Here is a 21,375-nt window from a genome sequence, read left to right as displayed (position 1 = left end):
GGCAATCTTTTGCTATGTCTCCACAGTGGGTTTCGGTTGTAGGCCTTGGTGCGGCCCAAGTGGCAAACCATTTCTGATCATCGCTTCTCGGCCAAATGGCTCAAGATCAAGCGTAGTGTCTGTTCTTATCTGATACGTCCCCTATTTGGGGACCATATAATAAATGGATTTTTGGAATAGGGAGCTGGAAATGGAGCTTGCTTTGTCACACGGAACCTTCACGTGCTGTCACAATGGGGATGGAGGGTGTGGTTATGCAGATTCGAAACGCGTTGTGCACAGCTTGAACACACGCACACCGCAGAACTGTCATCTACAGAGCTTCCAGAGTTTCTGGAAAATGTCTTCCCTGCGGCAATCTTTTGCTAAGTCTCCACAGTGGGTTTCGGTTGTAGGCCTTGGTGCGGCCCAAGTGGCAAACCATTTCTGATCATCGCTTCTCGGCCAAATGGCTCAAGATCAAGCGTAGAGTCTGTTCTTATCTGATACGTCCCCTATTTGGGGACCATATATTAAATGGATTTTTGGAATAGGATGCTGGAAATGGAGCTTGCTTTGTCGCACGGAACCTTCACGTGCTGTCACAATGGGGATGGAGGGTGTGGTTATGCAGATTCAAAACGCGTTGTGCACAGCTTGAACACACGCACACCGCAGAACTGTCATCTACAGAGCTTCCAGAGTTTCTGGAAAATGTCTTCCCTGCGGCAATCTTTTGCTATGTCTCCACAGTGGGTTTCGGTTGTAGGCCTTGGTGCGGCCCAAATGGCAAACCATTTCTGATCATCGCTTCTCGGCCAAATGGCTCAAGATCAAGCGTAGAGTCTGTTCTTATCTGATACGTCCCCTATTTGGGGACCATATATTAAATGGATTTTTGGAATAGGGAGCTGGCAATGGAGCTTGCTTTGTCGCACGGAACCTTCACGTGCTGTCACAATGGGGATGGAGGGTGTGGTTATGCAGATTCGAAACGCGTTGTATACAGCTTGAACACACGCACACCGCAGAACTGTCATCTACAGAGCTTCCAAAGTTTCTGGAAAATGTCTTCCCTGCGGCAATCTTTTGCTATGTCTCCACAGTGGGTTTCGGTTGTAGGCCTTGGTGCGGCCCAAGTGGCAAACCATTTCTGATCATCGCTTCTCGGCCAAATGGCTCAAGATCAAGCGTAGAGTCTGTTCTTATCTGATACGTCCCCTATTTGGGGACCATATATTAAATGGATTTTTGGAATAGGGAGCTGGAAATGGAGCTTGCTTTGTCGCACGGAACCTTCACGTGCTGTCACAATGGGGATGGAGGGTGTGGTTATGCAGATTCAAAACGCGTTGTGCACAGCTTGAACACACGCACACCGCAGAACTGTCATCTACAGAGCTTCCAGAGTTTCTGGAAAATGTCTTCCCTGCGGCAATCTTTTGCTATGTCTCCAGAGTGGGTTTCAGTTGTAGGCCTTGGGGCGGCCCAAGTGGCAAACCATTTCTGATCATCGCTTCTCGGCCAAATGGCTCAAGATCAAGCGTAGTGTCTGTTCTTCTCGGATACGTCCCCTATTTGGGGACCATATATTAAATGGATTTTTGGAATAGGGAGCTGGAAATGGAGCTTGCTTTGTCACACGGAACCTTCACGTGCTGTCACAATGGGGATGGAGGGTGTGATTATGCAGATTCAAAACGCGTTGTGCACAGCTTGAACACACGCACACCGCAGAACTGTCATCGACAAAGCTTCCAGAGTTTCTGGAAAATGTCTTCCCTGCGGCAATCTTTTGCTATGTCTCCACAGTGGGTTTCGGTTGTAGGCCTTGGTGCGGCCCAAGTGGCAAACCATTTCTGATCATCGTTTCTCGGCCAAATGGCTCAAGATCAAGCGTAGTGTCTGTTCTTATCTGATACGTCCCCTATTTGGGGACCATATATTAAATAGATTTTTGGAATAGGGAGCTGGAAATGGAGCTTGCTTTGTCGCACAGAACCTTCACGTGCTGTCACAATGAGGATGGAGGGTGTGGTTATGCAGATTCAAAATGCGTTGTGCACAGCTTGAACACACGCACACCGCAGAACTGTCATCTACAGAGCTTCCAGGGTTTCTGGAAAATGTCTTCCCTGCGGCAATCTTTTGCTATGTCTCCACAGTGGGTTACGGTTGTAGGCCTTGGTGAGGCCTAAGTGGCAAACCATTTCTGATCATCGCTTCTCGGCCAAATGGCTCAAGATCAAGCGTAGTGTCTGTTCTTATCTGATACGTCCCCTATTTGGGGACCATATATTAAATGGATTTTTGGAAAACGGAGCTGGAAATGGAGCTTGCTTCGTCAGACGGAACCTACACATGCTGTCACAATGGGGATGGAGGGTGTGGTTATGCAGATTCAAAACGCGTTGTGCACAGCTTGAACACACGCACACCGCAGAACTGTCATCGACAGAGCTTCCAGAGTTTCTGGAAAATGTCTTCCCTGCGGCAATCTTTTGCTATGTCTCCACAGTGGGTTTCGGTTGTAGGCCTTGGTGCGGCCCAAGTGGCAAACCATTTCTGATCATCGCTTCTTGGCCAAATGGCTCAAGATCAAGCGTAGTGTCTGCTCTTATCTGATATGTCCCCTATTTGGGGACCATATATTAAATAGATTTTTGGAATAGGGAGCTGGAAATGGAGCATGCTTTGTCGCACGGAACCTTCACGTGCTGTCACAATGGGGATGGAGGGTGTGGTTATGCAGATTCAAAACGCGTTGTGCACAGCTTGAACACACGCACACCGCAGAACTATCATCTACAGAACCTCCAGAGTTTCTGGAAAATGTCTTCCCTGCGGCAATCTTTTGCTATGTCTCCACAGTGGGTTTCGGTTGTAGGCCTTGGTGCGGCCCAAGTGGCAAACCATTTCTGATCATCGCTTCTCGGCCAAATGGCTCAAGATCAAGCGTAGTGTCTGTTCTTATCTGATACGTCCCCTATTTGGGGACCATATATTAAATGGATTTTTGGAATAGGGAGCTGGAAATGGAGCTTGCTTTGTCACACGGAACCTTCACGTGCTGTCACAATGGGGATGGAGGGTGTGGTTATGCAGATTCAAAACGCGTTGTGCACAGCTTGAACACACGCACACTGCAGAACTGTCATCGACAGAGCTTCCAGAGTTTCTGGAAAATGTCTTCCCTGCGGCAATCTTTTGCTATGTCTCCACAGTGGGTTTCGGTTGTAGGCCTTGGTGCGGCCCAAGTGGCAAACCATTTCTGATCATCGCTTCTCGGCCAAATGGCTCAAGATCAAGCGTAGTGTCTGTTCTTATCTGATACGTCCCCTATTTGGGGACCATATATTAAATAGATTTTTGGAATAGGGAGCTGGAAATGGAGCTTGCTTTGTCACACGGAACCTTCACGTGCTGTCACAATGGGGATGGAGGGTGTGGTTATGCAGATTCAAAACGCATTGTGCACTGCTTGAACACACGCACACCGCAGAACTGTCATCTACAGAGCTTCCAGAGTTTTTGGAAAATGTCTTCCCTGCGGCAATCTTTTGCTATGTCTCCACAGTGGGTTTCGGTTGTAGGCCTTGGTGCGGCCCAAGTGGCAAACCATTTCTGATCATCGCTTCTCGGCCAAATGGCTCAAGATCAAGTGTAGTGTCTGTTCTTATCTGATACGTCCCCTATTTGGGGACCATATATTAAATAGATTTTTGGAATAGGGAGCTGGAAATGGAGCTTGCTTTGTCGCACGGAACCTTCACGTGCTGTCACAATGGGGATGGAGGGTGTGGTTATGCAGATTCAAAACGCGTTGTGCACAGCTTGAACACACGCACACCGCAGAACTGTCATCTACAGAGCTTCCAGAGTTTCTGGAAAATGTCTTCCCTGCGGCAATCTTTTGCTATGTCTCCACAGTGGGTTTCGGTTGTAGGCCTTGGTGTGGCCCAAGTGGCAAACCATTTCTGATCATCGCTTCTCGGCCAAATGGCTCAAGATCAAGCGTAGTGTCTGTTCTTATCTGATACGTCCCCTATTTGGGGACCATATATTAAATGGATTTTTGGAATAGGGAGCTGGAAATGGAGCTTGCTTCGTCGCACGGAACCTTCACGTGCTGTCACAATGGGGATGGAGGGTGTGGTTATGCAGATTCAAAACGCGTTGTGCACAGCTTGAACACACGCACACCGCAGAACTGTCATCTACAGAGCTTCCAGAGTTTCTGGAAAATGTCTTCCCTGCGGCAATCTTTTGCTATGTCTCCACAGTGGGTTTCGGTTGTAGGCCTTGGTGCGGCCCAAGTGGCAAACCATTTCTGATCATCGCTTCTCGGCCAAATGGCTCAAGATCAAGCGTAGTGTCTGTTCTTATCTGATACGTCCCCTATTTGGGGACCATATATTAAATGGATTTTTGGAATAGGGAGCTGGAAATGGAGCTTGCTTTGTCACACGGAACCTTCACGTGCTGTCACAATGGGGATGGAGGGTGTGGTTATGCAGATTCAAAACGCGTTGTGCACAGCTTGAACACACGCACACCGCAGAACTATCATCTACAGAACTTCCAGAGTTTCTGGAAAATGTCTTCCCTGCGGCAATCTTTTGCTATGTCTCCACAGTGGGTTTCAGTTGTAGGCCTTGGTGCGGCCCAAGTGGCAAACCATTTCTGATCATCGCTTCTCGGCCAAATGGCTCAAGATCAAGCGTAGTGTCTGTTCTTATCTGATACGTCCCCTATTTGGGGACCATATATTAAATAGATTTTTGGAATAGGGAGCTGGAAATGGAGCTTGCTTTGTCGCACGGAACCTTCATGTGCTGTCACAATGGGGATGGAGGGTGTGGTTTTGCAGATTCAAAACGCGTTGTGCACAGCTTGAACACACGCACACCGCAGAACTGTCATCGACAGAGCTTCCAGAGTTTCTGGAAAATGTCTTCCCTGCGGCAATCTTTTGCTATGTCTCCACAGTGGGTTTCGGTTGTAGGCCTTGGTGTGGCCCAAGTGGCAAACCATTTCTGATCATCGCTTCTCGGCCAAATGGCTCAAGATCAAGCGTAGTGTCTGTTCTTATCTGATACGTCCCCTATTTGGGGACCATATATTAAATGGATTTTTGGAATAGGGAGCTGGAAATGGAGCTTGCTTCGTCGCACGGAACCTTCACGTGCTGTCACAATGGGGATGGAGGGTGTGGTTATGCAGATTCAAAACGCGTTGTGCACAGCTTGAACACACGCACACCGCAGAACTGTCATCTACAGAGCTTCCAGAGTTTCTGGAAAATGTCTTCCCTGCGGCAATCTTTTGCTATGTCTCCACAGTGGGTTTCGGTTGTAGGCCTTGGTGCGGCCCAAGTGGCAAACCATTTCTGATCATCGCTTCTCGGCCAAATGGCTCAAGATCAAGCGTAGTGTCTGTTCTTATCTGATACGTCCCCTATTTGGGGACCATATATTAAATGGATTTTTGGAATAGGGAGCTGGAAATGGAGCTTGCTTTGTCACACGGAACCTTCACGTGCTGTCACAATGGGGATGGAGGGTGTGGTTATGCAGATTCAAAACGCGTTGTGCACAGCTTGAACACACGCACACCGCAGAACTATCATCTACAGAACTTCCAGAGTTTCTGGAAAATGTCTTCCCTGCGGCAATCTTTTGCTATGTCTCCACAGTGGGTTTCGGTTGTAGGCCTTGGTGCGGCCCAAGTGGCAAACCATTTCTGATCATCGCTTCTCGGCCAAATGGCTCAAGATCAAGCGTAGTGTCTGTTCTTATCTGATACGTCCCCTATTTGGGGACCATATATTAAATAGATTTTTGGAATAGGGAGCTGGAAATGGAGCTTGCTTTGTCGCACGGAACCTTCATGTGCTGTCACAATGGGGATGGAGGGTGTGGTTTTGCAGATTCAAAACGCGTTGTGCACAGCTTGAACACACGCACACCGCAGAACTGTCATCGACAGAGCTTCCAGAGTTTCTGGAAAATGTCTTCCCTGCGGCAATCTTTTGCTATGTCTCCACAGTGGGTTTCGGTTGTAGGCCTTGGTGCGGCCCAAGTGGCAAACCATTTCTGATCATCGCTTCTTGGCCAAATGGCTCAAGATCAAGCGTAGTGTCTGCTCTTATCTGATATGTCCCCTATTTGGGGACCATATATTAAATAGATTTTTGGAATAGGGAGCTGGAAATGGAGCTTGCTTTGTCGCACGGAACCTTCACGTGCTGTCACAATGGGGATGGAGGGTGTGGTTATGCAGATTCAAAACGCGTTGTGCACAGCTTGAACACACGCACACCGCAGAACTATCATCTACAGAACTTCCAGAGTTTCTGGAAAATGTCTTCCCTGCGGCAATCTTTTGCTATGTCTCCACAGTGGGTTTCGGTTGTAGGCCTTGGTGCGGCCCAAGTGGCAAACCATTTCTGATCATCGCTTCTCGGCCAAATGGCTCAAGATCAAGCGTAGTGTCTGTTCTTATCTGATACGTCCCCTATTTGGGGACCATATATTAAATAGATTTTTGGAATAGGGAGTTGGAAATGGAGCTTGCTTTGTCGCACGGAACCTTCACGTGCTGTCACAATGGGGATGGAGGGTGTGGTTATGCAGATTCAAAACGCGTTGTGCACAGCTTGAACACACGCACACCGCAGAACTATCATCTACAGAACTTCCAGAGTTTCTGGAAAATGTCTTCCCTGCGGCAATCTTTTGCTATGTCTCCACAGTGGGTTTCGGTTGTAGGCCTTGGTGCGGCCCAAGTGGCAAACCATTTCTGATCATCGCTTCTCGGCCAAATGGCTCAAGATCAAGCGTAGTGTCTGTTCTTATCTGATACGTCCCCTATTTGGGGACCATATATTAAATAGATTTTTGGAATAGGGAGCTGGAAATGGAGCTTGCTTTGTCGCACGGAACCTTCATGTGCTGTCACAATGGGGATGGAGGGTGTGGTATGCAGATTCAAAACGCGTTGTGCACAGCTTGAACACACGCACACCGCAGAACTGTCATCGACAGAGCTTCCAGAGTTTCTGGAAAATGTCTTCCCTGCAGCAATCTTTTGCTATGTCTCCACAGTGGGTTTCGGTTTTAGGCCTTGGTGCGGCCCAAGTGGCAACCCATTTCTGATCATCGCTTCTCGGCCAAATGGCTCAAGTTTAAGCGTAGTGTCTGTTCTTATCTGATACGTCCCCTATTTGGGGACCATATATTAAATGGATTTTTGGAATAGGGAGCTGGAAATGGAGCTTGCTTTGTCACACGGAACCTTCACGTGCTGTCACAATGGGGATGGAGGGTGTGGTTATGCAGATTCAAAACGCGTTGTGCACAGCTTGAACACACGCACACCGCAGAACTGTCATCTACAGAGCTTCCAGAGGTTTTGGAAAATGTCTTCCCTGCGGCAATCTTTTGCTATGTCTCCACAGTGGGTTTCGGTTGTAGGCCTTGGTGCGGCCCAAGTGGCAAACCATTTCTGATCATCGCTTCTCGGCCAAATGGCTCAAGATCAAGTGTAGTGTCTGTTCTTATCTGATACGTCCCCTATTTGGGGACCATATATTAAATAGATTTTTGGAATAGGGAGCTGGAAATGGAGCTTGCTTTGTCGCACGGAACCTTCACGTGCTGTCACAATGGGGATGGAGGGTGTGGTTATGCAGATTCAAAACGCGTTGTGCACAGCTTGAACACACGCACACAGCAGAACTGTCATCTACAGAGCTTCCAGAGTTTCTGGAAAATGTCTTCCCTGCGGCAATCTTTTGCTATGTCTCCACAGTGGGTTTCGGTTGTAGGCCTTGGTGTGGCCCAAGTGGCAAACCATTTCTGATCATCGCTTCTCGGCCAAATGGCTCAAGATCAAGCGTAGTGTCTGCTCTTATCTGATACGTCCCCTATTTGGGGACCATATATTAAATGGATTTTTGGAATAGGGAGCTGGAAATGGAGCTTGCTTCGTCGCACGGAACCTTCACGTGCTGTCACAATGGGGATGGAGGGTGTGGTTATGCAGATTCAAAACGCGTTGTGCACAGCTTGAACACACGCACACCACAGAACTGTCATCGACAGAGCTTCCAGAGTTTCTGGAAAATGTCTTCCCTGCGGCAATCTTTTGCTATGTCTCCACAGTGGGTTTCGGTTGTAGGCCTTGGTGCGGCCCAAGTGGCAAACCATTTCTGATCATCGCTTCTCGGCCAAATGGCTCAAGATCAAGCGTAGTGTCTGTTCTTATCTGATACGTCCCCTATTTGGGGACCATATATTAAATGGATTTTTGGAATAGGGAGCTGGAAATGGAGCTTGCTTTGTCACACGGAACCTTCACGTGCTGTCACAATGGGGATGGAGGGTGTGGTTATGCAGATTCGAAACGCGTTGTGCACAGCTTGAACACACGCACACCGCAGAACTGTCATCTACAGAGCTTCCAGAGTTTCTGGAAAATGTCTTCCCTGCGGCAATCTTTTGCTAAGTCTCCACAGTGGGTTTCGGTTGTAGGCCTTGGTGCGGCCCAAGTGGCAAACCATTTCTGATCATCGCTTCTCGGCCAAATGGCTCAAGATCAAGCGTAGAGTCTGTTCTTATCTGATACGTCCCCTATTTGGGGACCATATATTAAATGGATTTTTGGAATAGGATGCTGGAAATGGAGCTTGCTTTGTCGCACGGAACCTTCACGTGCTGTCACAATGGGGATGGAGGGTGTGGTTATGCAGATTCAAAACGCGTTGTGCACAGCTTGAACACACGCACACCGCAGAACTGTCATCTACAGAGCTTCCAGAGTTTCTGGAAAATGTCTTCCCTGCGGCAATCTTTTGCTATGTCTCCACAGTGGGTTTCGGTTGTAGGCCTTGGTGCGGCCCAAATGGCAAACCATTTCTGATCATCGCTTCTCGGCCAAATGGCTCAAGATCAAGCGTAGAGTCTGTTCTTATCTGATACGTCCCCTATTTGGGGACCATATATTAAATGGATTTTTGGAATAGGGAGCTGGCAATGGAGCTTGCTTTGTCGCACGGAACCTTCACGTGCTGTCACAATGGGGATGGAGGGTGTGGTTATGCAGATTCGAAACGCGTTGTATACAGCTTGAACACACGCACACCGCAGAACTGTCATCTACAGAGCTTCCAAAGTTTCTGGAAAATGTCTTCCCTGCGGCAATCTTTTGCTATGTCTCCACAGTGGGTTTCGGTTGTAGGCCTTGGTGCGGCCCAAGTGGCAAACCATTTCTGATCATCGCTTCTCGGCCAAATGGCTCAAGATCAAGCGTAGAGTCTGTTCTTATCTGATACGTCCCCTATTTGGGGACCATATATTAAATGGATTTTTGGAATAGGGAGCTGGAAATGGAGCTTGCTTTGTGGCACGGAACCTTCACGTGCTGTCACAATGGGGATGGAGGGTGTGGTTATGCAGATTCAAAACGCGTTGTGCACAGCTTGAACACACGCACACCGCAGAACTGTCATCTACAGAGCTTCCAGAGTTTCTGGAAAATGTCTTCCCTGCGGCAATCTTTTGCTATGTCTCCACAGTGGGTTTCGGTTGTAGGCCTTGGTGCGGCCCAAGTGGCAAACCATTTCTGATCATCGCTTCTCGGCCAAATGGCTCAAGATCAAGCGTAGTGTCTGTTCTTATCTGATACGTACCCTATTTGGGGACCATATATTAAATAGATTTTTGGAATAGGGAACTGGAAATGGAGCTTGCTTTGTCGCACGGAACCTTCACTTGCTGTCACAATGGGGATGGAGGGTGTGGTTATGCAGATTCAAAACGCGTTGTGCACAGCTTGAACACACGCACACCGCAGAACTGTCATCTACAGAACTTCCAGAGTTTCTGGAAAATGTCTTCCCTGCGGCAATCTTTTGCTATGTCTCCACAGTGGGTTTCGGTTGTAGGCCTTGGTGCGGCCCAAGTGGCACACCATTTCTGATCATCGCTTCTCGGCCAAATGGCTCAAGATCAAGCGTAGTGTCTGTTCTTATCTGATACGTCCCCTATTTGGGGACCATATATTAAATGGATTTTTGGAATAGGGAGCTGGAAATGGAGCTTGCTTTGTCGCACGGAACCTTCACGTGCTGTCACAATGGGGATGGAGGGTGTGGTTATGCAGATTCAAAACGCGTTGTGCACAGCTTGAACACACGCACACCGCAGAACTGTCATCTACAGAGCTTCCAGAGTTTCTGGAAAATGTCTTCCCTGCGGCAATCTTTTGCTATGTCTCCACAGTGGGTTTCAGTTGTAGGCCTTGGGGCGGCCCAAGTGGCAAACCATTTCTGATCATCGCTTCTCGGCCAAATGGCTCAAGATCAAGCGTAGTGTCTGTTCTTCTCGGATACGTCCCCTATTTGGGGACCATATATTAAATGGATTTTTGGAATAGGGAGCTGGAAATGGAGCTTGCTTTGTCACACGGAACCTTCACGTGCTGTCACAATGGGGATGGAGGGTGTGATTATGCAGATTCAAAACGCGTTGTGCACAGCTTGAACACACGCACACCGCAGAACTGTCATCGACAAAGCTTCCAGAGTTTCTGGAAAATGTCTTCCCTGCGGCAATCTTTTGCTATGTCTCCACAGTGGGTTTCGGTTGTAGGCCTTGGTGCGGCCCAAGTGGCAAACCATTTCTGATCATCGTTTCTCGGCCAAATGGCTCAAGATCAAGCGTAGTGTCTGTTCTTATCTGATACGTCCCCTATTTGGGGACCATATATTAAATAGATTTTTGGAATAGGGAGCTGGAAATGGAGCTTGCTTTGTCGCACAGAACCTTCACGTGCTGTCACAATGAGGATGGAGGGTGTGGTTATGCAGATTCAAAATGCGTTGTGCACAGCTTGAACACACGCACACCGCAGAACTGTCATCTACAGAGCTTCCAGGGTTTCTGGAAAATGTCTTCCCTGCGGCAATCTTTTGCTATGTCTCCACAGTGGGTTACGGTTGTAGGCCTTGGTGAGGCCTAAGTGGCAAACCATTTCTGATCATCGCTTCTCTGCCAAATGGCTCAAGATCAAGCGTAGTGTCTGTTCTTATCTGATACGTCCCCTATTTGGGGACCATATATTAAATGGATTTTTGGAAAACGGAGCTGGAAATGGAGCTTGCTTCGTCGGACGGAACCTTCACATGCTGTCACAATGGGGATGGAGGGTGTGGTTATGCAGATTCAAAACGCGTTGTGCACAGCTTGAACACACGCACACCGCAGAACTGTCATCGACAGAGCTTCCAGAGTTTCTGGAAAATGTCTTCCCTGCGGCAATCTTTTGCTATGTCTCCACAGTGGGTTTCGGTTGTAGGCCTTGGTGCGGCCCAAGTGGCAAACCATTTCTGATCATCGCTTCTTGGCCAAATGGCTCAAGATCAAGCGTAGTGTCTGCTCTTATCTGATATGTCCCCTATTTGGGGACCATATATTAAATAGATTTTTGGAATAGGGAGCTGGAAATGGAGCATGCTTTGTCGCACGGAACCTTCACGTGCTGTCACAATGGGGATGGAGGGTGTGGTTATGCAGATTCAAAACGCGTTGTGCACAGCTTGAACACACGCACACCGCAGAACTATCATCTACAGAACCTCCAGAGTTTCTGGAAAATGTCTTCCCTGCGGCAATCTTTTGCTATGTCTCCACTAGGGTTGAGCGACTTTCATTTTTTTAAGATCGAGTAGGGTTTTGGGAAACCCGATTTTGTCCAGAGTCGAGTCGAGTGCAGTCGGCCGATTATCGCTAAAAGTCGGGGATCGACCGAAACACGAAACCCAATGCAAGTCAATGGGGAAGCATAGTCGGCAGTGAGTGGAGGCCAGGAAAACACCTACAGTGCCCATTTTAATGCCAAAAACATCCATTCTTGTTTCTGAAGCTTGCCAATCTTAATTAACTGTATAATAATAGTTGGGCATAGGGAATTGGGGGAAAGTTGTGGGGGGAGTAGGGCTGGCTCAAGTTTTTCGTGGGCCCAGGAAATGCGGACTACGTCACGGCGGTGTTGCAGGGAAAGGTAAGTATTTAAAAGTTGCAAGTGCTGTGATCCTGAGCAAGCAGGGGGGGCCCACTCGTTCGCATTGCCACTGGCACAGGGCCCCTCAAAGTACGGCGGTGTGTTTGCATGGCGGGGGCGCCTCCCACCAGCAGCGACACTTTTGCGTACTCTGAGGGGCCCTGTGCCAGTGACGTCGCCAACGAGTATGCCCCCCCACCTGATGAAGGAACCTGCACTTTCATCTGCACCTTCCTCTTTGTCCCTGTGTAAGGTGGTATAACATGCGGGAAGGGGAACCTTACTTTCAGCAGGGACAGATTCTGGCTGTGTAGAGTACAAGGGGAATGTAGTGGTCTAGGTCAATGTACCAGCAGACTCATTTAGCAGTGGCTGGGCAATGGGCAGGATGAGGAGGAAACAGATATAGGGCCAAAGAATAAAGTAGGCTACATGCAGTTCAAAATTGGTAACAGGACTAAACAGGCGGCATTGCTTTGTTCAGTGGAGTAGCAAACCCAAGAGCAGCAGACACTGTTTCAAGGGCCTAACCACACTAGTAGGCCAAATGCAGTTTAATATCTGATAGTATAGGGCGAAAGCCAGAATGTGGAAGCTCAGCTTTGTTCAGTTGAGGACAACACCAGGGAGGGGCAGACACCTTTAGTAGGCCGGAAAAGCCTATTGCATTTTTTAAAATGGTAATTTGGAGCAGAAGGTTGAAGCTCAGCTTTATTTAGTTGAGGGCAACACCAGGGAGGGGCAGAAGCCGTTAGTAGGCCCTAACCACCATTTTTTTTTTTTTTAAAACCACATAATGAGAGCCGGAAGGTTGAAGCTCAGCTTTATTTAGTTGAGGACAACACCAGGGAGGGGCAGAAGCCGTTAGTAGGCCCTAACCACCATTTTTTTTTTTAAAACCACATAATGAGAGCCGGAAGGTTGAAGCTCAGCTTTATTTAGTTGAGGACAACACCAGGGAGGGGCAGAAGCCGTTAGTAGGCCCTAACCACCATTTTTTTTTTAAAACCACTTAATGAGAGCCGGAAGGTTGAAGCTCAGCTTTATTTAGTTGAGGACAACACCAGGGAGGGGCAGAAGCCGTTAGTAGGCCCTAACCACCATTTTTTTTTTTTTTAAAACCACATAATGAGAGCCGGAAGGTTGAAGCTCAGCTTTATTTAGTTGAGGACAACACCAGGGAGGGGCAGAAGCCGTTAGTAGGCCCTAACCACCATTTTTTTTTTTAAAACCACATAATGAGAGCCGGAAGGTTGAAGCTCAGCTTTATTTAGTTGAGGACAACACCAGGGAGGGGCAGAAGCCGTTAGTAGGCCCTAACCACCATTTTTTTTTTTAAAACCACATAATGAGAGCCGGAAGGTTGAAGCTCAGCTTTATTTAGTTGAGGACAACACCAGGGAGGGGCAGAAGCCGTTAGTAGGCCCTAACCACCATTTTTTTTTTAAAACCACTTAATGAGAGCCGGAAGGTTGAAGCTCAGCTTTATTTAGTTGAGGACAACACCAGGGAGGGGCAGAAGCCGTTAGTAGGCCCTAACCACCATTTTTTTTTTTTTTAAAACCACATAATGAGAGCCGGAAGGTTGAAGCTCAGCTTTATTTAGTTGAGGACAACACCAGGGAGGGGCAGAAGCCGTTAGTAGGCCCTAACCACCATTTTTTTTTTTAAAACCACATAATGAGAGCCGGAAGGTTGAAGCTCAGCTTTATTTAGTTGAGGACAACACCAGGGAGGGGCAGAAGCCGTTAGTAGGCCCTAACCACCATTTTTTTTTTTTTTAAAACCACATAATGAGAGCCGGAAGGTTGAAGCTCAGCTTTATTTAGTTGAGGACAACACCAGGGAGGGGCAGAAGCCGTTAGTAGGCCCTAACCACCATTTTTTTTTTTAAAACCACATAATGAGAGCCGGAAGGTTGAAGCTCAGCTTTATTTAGTTGAGGACAACACCAGGGAGGGGCAGAAGCCGTTAGTAGGCCCTAACCACCATTTTTTTTTTAAAACCACTTAATGAGAGCCGGAAGGTTGAAGCTCAGCTTTATTTAGTTGAGGACAACACCAGGGAGGGGCAGAAGCCGTTAGTAGGCCCTAACCACCATTTTTTTTTTTTTTAAAACCACATAATGAGAGCCGGAAGGTTGAAGCTCAGCTTTATTTAGTTGAGGACAACACCAGGGAGGGGCAGAAGCCGTTAGTAGGCCCTAACCACCATTTTTTTTTTTAAAACCACATAATGAGAGCCGGAAGGTTGAAGCTCAGCTTTATTTAGTTGAGGACAACACCAGGGAGGGGCAGAAGCCGTTAGTAGGCCCTAACCACCATTTTTTTTTTTAAAACCACATAATGAGAGCCGGAAGGTTGAAGCTCAGCTTTATTTAGTTGAGGACAACACCAGGGAGGGGCAGAAGCCGTTAGTAGGCCCTAACCACCATTTTTTTTTTAAAACCACTTAATGAGAGCCGGAAGGTTGAAGCTCAGCTTTATTTAGTTGAGGACAACACCAGGGAGGGGCAGAAGCCGTTAGTAGGCCCTAACCACCATTTTTTTTTTTTTTAAAACCACATAATGAGAGCCGGAAGGTTGAAGCTCAGCTTTATTTAGTTGAGGACAACACCAGGGAGGGGCAGAAGCCGTTAGTAGGCCCTAACCACCATTTTTTTTTTTAAAACCACATAATGAGAGCCGGAAGGTTGAAGCTCAGCTTTATTTAGTTGAGGACAACACCAGGGAGGGGCAGAAGCCGTTAGTAGGCCCTAACCACCATTTTTTTTTTTAAAACCACATAATGAGAGCCGGAAGGTTGAAGCTCAGCTTTATTTAGTTGAGGACAACACCAGGGAGGGGCAGAAGCCGTTAGTAGGCCCTAACCACCATTTTTTTTTTAAAACCACTTAATGAGAGCCGGAAGGTTGAAGCTCAGCTTTATTTAGTTGAGGACAACACCAGGGAGGGGCAGAAGCCGTTAGTAGGCCCTAACCACCATTTTTTTTTTTTTTAAAACCACTTAATGAGAGCCGGAAGGTTGAAGCTCAGCTTTATTTAGTTGAGGGCAACACCAGGGAGGGGCAGAAGCCGTTAGTAGGCCCTAACCACCATTTTTTTTTTTAAAACCACATAATGAGAGCCGGAAGGTTGAAGCTCAGCTTTATTTAGTTGAGGGCAACACCAGGGAGGGGCAGAAGCCGTTAGTAGGCCCTAACCAAAGTTGAAGGCCAAATGCAGTTTAATTTCTGATACTATAGGCCGAAAGCCAGAAGGTGGAAGTTCCGATTTAGACAGTGGAGGACAATTTGAATTAGGGACTGCAGACAGACTTAGTAGGCTGTCCCCTGTGGACCATGCATCCACCACATTAACCCATTGCGCCGTAATGGACACGTAATCTTCCGTGGCCATGCCTACAGGTCCATGCGTCTGTTGTCAGGTGCACCTTTGTACTCACAGATTGCCAGAGTGCATGGACAATGCGGTCTTCTACATGCTGGTGGAGGGTTGGGATGGCTTTTCTCGCAAAAGAAGTGTCGACTGGTTAGCTTGTAGCGTGGTACAGCGTAGTCCATCATGGCCTTATTAATAGTAAATAAAATATATAACTAGGCTCTATGAACTTTTAAATAGGTTCCAGGGGTACACGGGCAGCATTGGTGTGGTCAGTGGAGGAGTATTGCAAGTAGGGGCTGCAGACAGGCTATCAAAGGCCTAAAATAACAAACAGTAGGCAGTCATGGCAGTTTTACATCGGTTACATGGATACACAGGCAGGCACTCCAGGCAGCATTGTGCTCAGTGGAGGAGTATTGCAAGTAGGGGCCGCAGACAGGCTATCAAAGGCCTAAAATAACAAACAGTAGGCAGTCATGGCAGTTTTACATCGGTTACATGGATACACAGGCAGGCACTCCAGGCAGCATTGTGGTCAGTGGAGGAGTATTGCAAGTAGGGGCCGCAGACAGGCTATCAAAGGCCTAAAATAACAAACAGTAGGCAGTCATGGCAGTTTTACATCGGTTACATGGATACACAGGCAGCTAGGTGGTGAGTGGAGGAGTATTTAAAGTAAGGACCGCAGACAGGCTATCAAAGGCCTAACATAACAAACAATAGGCTCATGGCAGTTTTACAGCGGTTACATGGATACACGGGCAGGCAGCTTGGTGGTGAGTGGAGGAGTATTTAAAGTATGGACCGCAGACAGGCTTCGAAGGCCTAACACAATAAAATGGGCTGGCTGTAGGCACTTTAAAATTGGTTCCAGGGGTACACGGGCAGCAGTGGTCTGGTCAGTGGAGGCCTAGTGGAAGTATGGACCGCAGACAGGCTTCGAAGGCCTAACACAATAAAATGGGCTGGCTGTAGGCACTTTAAAATTGGTTCCAGGGGTACACGGGCAGCAGTGGTCTGGTCAGTGGAGGCCTAGTGGAAGTATGGACCGCAGACAGGCTTCGAAGGCCTAACACAATAAAATGGGCTGGCTGTAGGCACTTTAAAATTGGTTCCAGGGGTACACGGGCAGCAGTGGTCTGGTCAGTGGAGGCCTAGTGGAAGTATGGACCGCAGACAGGCTTCGAAGGCCTAACACAATAAAATGGGCTGGCTGTAGGCACTTTAAAATTGGTTCCAGGGGTACACGGGCAGCAGTGGTCTGGTCAGTGGAGGACTAGTGGAAGTATGGACCGCAGACAGGCTTCGAAGGCCTAACACAATAAAATGGGCTGGCTGTAGGCACTTTAAAATTGGTTCCAGGGGTACACGGGCAGCAGTGGTCTGGTCAGTGGAGGCCTAGTGGAAGGAGGGACCGCAGACAGGCTTCGAAGGCCTAACACAATAAAATGGGCTGGCTGTAGGCACTTTAAAATTGGTTCCAGGGGTACACGGGCAGCAGTGGTCTGGTCAGTGGAGGACTAGTGGAAGGAGGGAGCGCAGAAAGGCTTCAAAGGCCTAAAATAACAAACAATAGGCTCATGGCAGTTTTACAGCGGTTACATGGATACACGGGCAGGCAGCTTGGTGGTCAGTGGAGGAGTAGGGACCGCAGACAGGCTATCAAAGGCCTAAAATAACAAACAATAGGCTCATGGCAGTTTTACAGCGGTTACATGGATACACGGGCAGGCAGCTTGGTGCTGAGTGGAGGAGTAGTGCAAGGAGTGTCTGTCCCAGTACTCCCAAAATATAAATAGATGTTAATGTCTCGCAAAACAACCAAAACAAAAAAAAAGATGGCATACTTAGGTACAGGGGTGGGCTCATCTGCTGTGTTTCTGACATAGTAATTTGGCAGTAACTATTTAATGGTGCCAATATAGGACACAGACACAGACTACTTTAAGTTGCATCATAGATGTCTACAAATTTGTATTGTCAGTGCCAGACATTGAATGATGTCAGCGAATAGACTAAAGATTGGTGGAGCTGTGCGACATAATTTTGCACGTAGTAGAGCCCAGTTTGAGCTGGGGTAGGGGGGAACTCTCTTGAGGCCGGCGGGACCGCCCCAGGGCCACTCATGTTACAACGGTGTGTCTGACGTTGGGTGCGCACCACCACCGCCAGAGACACTACATTGTACTATGAGGGACCCAGTAGCAATGCCGTCAACCAAAAGCGAGCACACCCACCTCTTCAGACAAACAGCAGTCTCACGGGTGCTTGCGCCAAGTCGCGATACCACGGCCCCGTGTGGGGAGTTTGGCCATTTAGGGAGGTGTAAACATGTCGTATGCTGTACAATCTGCAGCAGCAAATTAGACATTAGAAAAGTAATTCACAGGCAAGAGCTTTTCATAGGAAAGCTAGGTGTCGGCCGGGCAAGGTGGGGCAAAAGATTTTGAAATCCAGTTGTGGTTCATTTTAATGAATGTTAGATCGTCAACATTTTGGGTAGCCAGACGAGTCCTTTTTTCGGTTAATATTGACCCTGCAGCACTGAATACTCTTTCTGATAGGACACTTGCTGCCGGGCAAGCAAGCTCCTGCAATGCATATTCTGCCAATTCTGGCCAGGTGTCTAATTTGGAGGCCCAGTAATCAAATGGGAATGACGGTTGAGGGAGAACATCGATAAGGGATGAAAAATAGTTAGTAACCATACTGGACAAATGTTGTCTCCTGTCACTTTCAATTGATGCAGCAGTACCTGTCCTGTCTGCGGTCATAGCAAAATCACTCCACAACCTGGTCAGAAAACCCCTCTGTCCAACGCCACTTCTGATGTGTGCACCCCTAACACTCCTAGTCTGCTGCCCCCTGGAGCTCGTGTGAGAACGATCACGTGCGCTGTGTGCTGGGAATGCCTGAAGCAAACGGTCAACAAGAGTTGATTGTTTGGTTGCTAATATTAGTTCCAAGTTCTCATGTGGCATAATATTTTGCAATTTGCCTTTATAGCGTGGATCAAGGAGGCAGGCCAACCAGTAATCGTCATCGTTCATCATTTTCGTAATGCGTGTGTCCCTTTGTAGGATACGTAAGGCATAATCCGCCATGTGGGCCAAAGTTCCACTTGTCAAATCTCCGGTTGTGATTGGTTGAGGGGCAGTTGCAGGCAAATCTACGTCACTTGTGTCCCTCAAAAAACCAGAACCCGGCCGTGACACGCAACCAATTTCCTGTGCCCCCGTGAAAGTTTCCGCATTAAAAATATACTCATCCCCATCATCCTCCTCGTCCTCCACCTCCTCTTCGCCCGCTACCTCGTCCTGTACACTGCCCTGACCAGACAATGGCTGACTGTCATCAAGGCTTCCCTCTTCCTCTGGTGCAGACGCCTGCTCCTTTATGTGCGTCAAACTTTGCATCAGCAGACGCATTAGGGGGATGCTCATGCTTATTACGGCGTTGTCTGCACTAACCAGCCGTGTGCATTCCTCAAAACACTGAAGGACTTGACACATGTCTTGTATCTTCGACCACTGCACACCTGACAACTCCATGTCTGCCATCCTACTGCCTGCCCGTGTATCCTCCCACAAATAAATAACAGCACGCCTCTGTTCGCACAGTCTCTGAAGCATGTGCAGTGTTGAGTTCCACCTTGTTGCAACGTCTATGATTAGGCGATGCTGGGGAAGGTTCAAAGACCGCTGATAGGTCTGCATACGGCTGGCGTGTACAGGCGAACGTCGGATATGTGAGCAAAGTGCACGCACTTTGAGGAGCAGGTCGGAGAACCCAGGATAAGTTTTCAATAAGCACTGCACCACCAGGTTTAAGGTGTGAGCCAGGCAAGGAATGTGTTTCAGTTGGGAAAGGGAGATGGCAGCCATGAAATTCCTTCCGTTATCACTCACTACCTTGCCTGCCTCAAGATCTACTGTGCCCAGCCACGACTGCGTTTCTTGTTGCAAGAACTCGGACAGAACTTCCGCGGTGTGTCTGTTGTCGCCCAAACACTTCATAGCCAATACAGCCTGCTGACGCTTGGCAGTAGCTGGCCCATAATGGGACAACTGGTGTGCAACAGTGTCATCTGCCGATGGAGTGGTTGGCCGACTGCGTTCTGTGGAAGAGCTGTAGCTTCTGCAGGAGGACGAGGAGGAGGAGGAGGGGGTGCGAACGCCTACAGCCAACTGTTTCCTAGACCGTGGGCTAGGCACAACTGTCCCTAAATTGATGTCGCCTGTGGACCCTGCATCCACCACATTCACCCAGTGTGCCGTGATGGACACATAACGTCCCTGGCCATGCCTACTGGTCCATGCATCTGTAGTCAGGTGCACCTTTGTACTCACAGATTGCCTGAGTGCATGGACGATGCGCTGTTTAACATGCTGGTGCAGGGCTGGGATGGCTTTTCTGGAAAAAAAGTGTCGACTGGGTAGCTCGTATCGTGGTTCAGCGTACTCCATCAGGGCTTTGAAAGCTTCGCTTTCAACTAACCGGTAGGGCATCATCTCTAACGAGATTAGTCTAGCTATGTGGGCGTTAAAACCCTGTGTACGCGGATGCGAGGATAAGTACTTCCTTTTTCTAACCAGAGTCTCATGTAGGGTGAGCTGGACTGGAGAGCTGTAGATCGTGGAACTTTCGGGTGTGCCGGTGGACATGGCAGACTGAGAGACGGTTGGAGACGGTATTGTTTCCGCCGGTGCCCTACATGCAATATTTCCTCCTACAAAACTGGTGATTCCCTGACCCTGACTGCTTTTGGCTGGCAAAGAAACCTGCACAGATACTGCCGGTGGTGCGGAAAATGGTGGCCTTACAGTGACGGAAGGGATGTTGCGTTGCTGACTAGCTTCATTGGCCGAGGGTGCTACAACCTTGAGGGACGTTTGGTAGTTAGTCCAGGCTTGAGAATGCATGGTGGTTAAGTGTCTATGCATGCAACTAGTATTTAGACTTTTCAGATTCTGACCTCTGCTTAAGCTAGTTGAACATTTTTGACAGATGACTTTGCGCTGATCAGTTGGATGTTGTTTAAAAAAATGCCAGACTGCACTCTTCCTAGACTCTGATCCCTTTTCAGGGATTGCAGACTGAGCTTTAACCGGATGGCAACGCTGTGCTCCAACAGGTTTTGGCTTTGACACGCGTTTTGGTCCAGATACGGGCCCGGCAGATGGAACCTGTTGCGATGTTGATGCCTGCTGCGGCCCCTCCTCCACCTCCGCTTCTGAACTACTGCCGCCTGCACCCTGTTCCCCCAATGGCTGCCAATCGGGGTCAATAACTGGGTCATCTATTACCTCCTCTTCGAGCTCGTGTGCAACTTCGTCTGTGTCACTGTGTCGGTCGGTGGTATAGCGTTCGTGGCGGGGCAACATAGTCTCATCAGGGTCTGATTGTGGATCTGTACCCTGAGAGGGCAATGTGGTGGTCTGAGTCAAAGGAGCAGCATAGTACTCTGGCTGTGGCTGTGCATCAGTGCACTCCATGTCAGAATATACTTGTAATGGGCATGGCCTGTTAAATGTTTCACTTTCTAAGCCAGGGACGGTATGTGTAAAGAGCTCCATGGAGTGACCCGTTGTGTCGCCTGCTGCATCCTTCTCTCTTGTTGTAGTTTTTGCTGAGGAGGACAAGGAAGCGACTTGTCCCTGACCGTGAACATCCACAAGCGACGCGCTGCTTTTACATTTACCAGTTTCGGAAGAGGAGGCAAAAGAGCTAGAGGCTGAGTCTGCAATGTAAGCCAAAACTTGCTGTTGCTGCTCCGCCTTTAAAAGCGGTTTTCCTACTCCCAGAAAAGAGAGCGTTCGAGGCCTTGTGTAGCCTGACGACGAAACTGGCTCCACAGCTCCAGACTTAGGTGGAATATTTTTATCCCCACGACCACCTGATGCTCCACTACCACTACCATCATTACCAGCTGACAATGAACGCCCACGAC

General features: G+C 48.4%; 33 pseudogenes; all 33 read left to right on the top strand.

Annotated features, from left to right (window-relative positions):
* The first annotated feature begins 79 nt into the window (after positions 1-79).
* Positions 80-255, top strand: LOC143762375 (U2 spliceosomal RNA; annotated as a pseudogene).
* A 177-nt stretch (positions 256-432) lies between these two features.
* Positions 433-608, top strand: LOC143761825 (U2 spliceosomal RNA; annotated as a pseudogene).
* Positions 609-785: 177 nt separating this feature from the next.
* LOC143762097 (U2 spliceosomal RNA) lies at positions 786-961 on the top strand (annotated as a pseudogene).
* Positions 962-1,138: 177 nt separating this feature from the next.
* Positions 1,139-1,314, top strand: LOC143761568 (U2 spliceosomal RNA; annotated as a pseudogene).
* A 177-nt stretch (positions 1,315-1,491) lies between these two features.
* Positions 1,492-1,670, top strand: LOC143762642 (U2 spliceosomal RNA; annotated as a pseudogene).
* A 174-nt stretch (positions 1,671-1,844) lies between these two features.
* Positions 1,845-2,020, top strand: LOC143760187 (U2 spliceosomal RNA; annotated as a pseudogene).
* Positions 2,021-2,197: 177 nt separating this feature from the next.
* Positions 2,198-2,377, top strand: LOC143760137 (U2 spliceosomal RNA; annotated as a pseudogene).
* Positions 2,378-2,550: 173 nt separating this feature from the next.
* On the top strand, positions 2,551-2,726 carry LOC143762763 (U2 spliceosomal RNA; annotated as a pseudogene).
* A 177-nt stretch (positions 2,727-2,903) lies between these two features.
* Positions 2,904-3,079, top strand: LOC143760958 (U2 spliceosomal RNA; annotated as a pseudogene).
* A 177-nt stretch (positions 3,080-3,256) lies between these two features.
* LOC143760664 (U2 spliceosomal RNA) lies at positions 3,257-3,432 on the top strand (annotated as a pseudogene).
* Positions 3,433-3,609: 177 nt separating this feature from the next.
* On the top strand, positions 3,610-3,785 carry LOC143761069 (U2 spliceosomal RNA; annotated as a pseudogene).
* A 177-nt stretch (positions 3,786-3,962) lies between these two features.
* On the top strand, positions 3,963-4,138 carry LOC143763790 (U2 spliceosomal RNA; annotated as a pseudogene).
* Positions 4,139-4,315: 177 nt separating this feature from the next.
* On the top strand, positions 4,316-4,491 carry LOC143760957 (U2 spliceosomal RNA; annotated as a pseudogene).
* A 177-nt stretch (positions 4,492-4,668) lies between these two features.
* LOC143762819 (U2 spliceosomal RNA) lies at positions 4,669-4,844 on the top strand (annotated as a pseudogene).
* Positions 4,845-5,021: 177 nt separating this feature from the next.
* LOC143763778 (U2 spliceosomal RNA) lies at positions 5,022-5,197 on the top strand (annotated as a pseudogene).
* Positions 5,198-5,374: 177 nt separating this feature from the next.
* On the top strand, positions 5,375-5,550 carry LOC143760955 (U2 spliceosomal RNA; annotated as a pseudogene).
* Positions 5,551-5,727: 177 nt separating this feature from the next.
* LOC143762808 (U2 spliceosomal RNA) lies at positions 5,728-5,903 on the top strand (annotated as a pseudogene).
* Positions 5,904-6,080: 177 nt separating this feature from the next.
* LOC143761972 (U2 spliceosomal RNA) lies at positions 6,081-6,256 on the top strand (annotated as a pseudogene).
* Positions 6,257-6,433: 177 nt separating this feature from the next.
* LOC143760308 (U2 spliceosomal RNA) lies at positions 6,434-6,609 on the top strand (annotated as a pseudogene).
* Positions 6,610-6,786: 177 nt separating this feature from the next.
* LOC143818783 (U2 spliceosomal RNA) lies at positions 6,787-6,962 on the top strand (annotated as a pseudogene).
* A 176-nt stretch (positions 6,963-7,138) lies between these two features.
* Positions 7,139-7,314, top strand: LOC143763097 (U2 spliceosomal RNA; annotated as a pseudogene).
* A 177-nt stretch (positions 7,315-7,491) lies between these two features.
* LOC143761056 (U2 spliceosomal RNA) lies at positions 7,492-7,667 on the top strand (annotated as a pseudogene).
* A 177-nt stretch (positions 7,668-7,844) lies between these two features.
* LOC143761498 (U2 spliceosomal RNA) lies at positions 7,845-8,020 on the top strand (annotated as a pseudogene).
* Positions 8,021-8,197: 177 nt separating this feature from the next.
* LOC143760954 (U2 spliceosomal RNA) lies at positions 8,198-8,373 on the top strand (annotated as a pseudogene).
* A 177-nt stretch (positions 8,374-8,550) lies between these two features.
* LOC143761824 (U2 spliceosomal RNA) lies at positions 8,551-8,726 on the top strand (annotated as a pseudogene).
* Positions 8,727-8,903: 177 nt separating this feature from the next.
* On the top strand, positions 8,904-9,079 carry LOC143762096 (U2 spliceosomal RNA; annotated as a pseudogene).
* Positions 9,080-9,256: 177 nt separating this feature from the next.
* Positions 9,257-9,432, top strand: LOC143761525 (U2 spliceosomal RNA; annotated as a pseudogene).
* A 177-nt stretch (positions 9,433-9,609) lies between these two features.
* LOC143762237 (U2 spliceosomal RNA) lies at positions 9,610-9,786 on the top strand (annotated as a pseudogene).
* A 176-nt stretch (positions 9,787-9,962) lies between these two features.
* LOC143759981 (U2 spliceosomal RNA) lies at positions 9,963-10,138 on the top strand (annotated as a pseudogene).
* Positions 10,139-10,315: 177 nt separating this feature from the next.
* LOC143762641 (U2 spliceosomal RNA) lies at positions 10,316-10,494 on the top strand (annotated as a pseudogene).
* Positions 10,495-10,668: 174 nt separating this feature from the next.
* On the top strand, positions 10,669-10,844 carry LOC143760186 (U2 spliceosomal RNA; annotated as a pseudogene).
* Positions 10,845-11,021: 177 nt separating this feature from the next.
* Positions 11,022-11,199, top strand: LOC143760518 (U2 spliceosomal RNA; annotated as a pseudogene).
* Positions 11,200-11,374: 175 nt separating this feature from the next.
* On the top strand, positions 11,375-11,550 carry LOC143762761 (U2 spliceosomal RNA; annotated as a pseudogene).
* Positions 11,551-21,375: the final 9,825 nt, after the last annotated feature.

Source organism: Ranitomeya variabilis, chromosome 3 (assembly GCF_051348905.1).
Source record: "Ranitomeya variabilis isolate aRanVar5 chromosome 3, aRanVar5.hap1, whole genome shotgun sequence".
Lineage (NCBI taxonomy): Eukaryota > Metazoa > Chordata > Amphibia > Anura > Dendrobatidae > Ranitomeya > Ranitomeya variabilis.
This window is presented reverse-complemented; position numbering and strand designations above follow the sequence as displayed.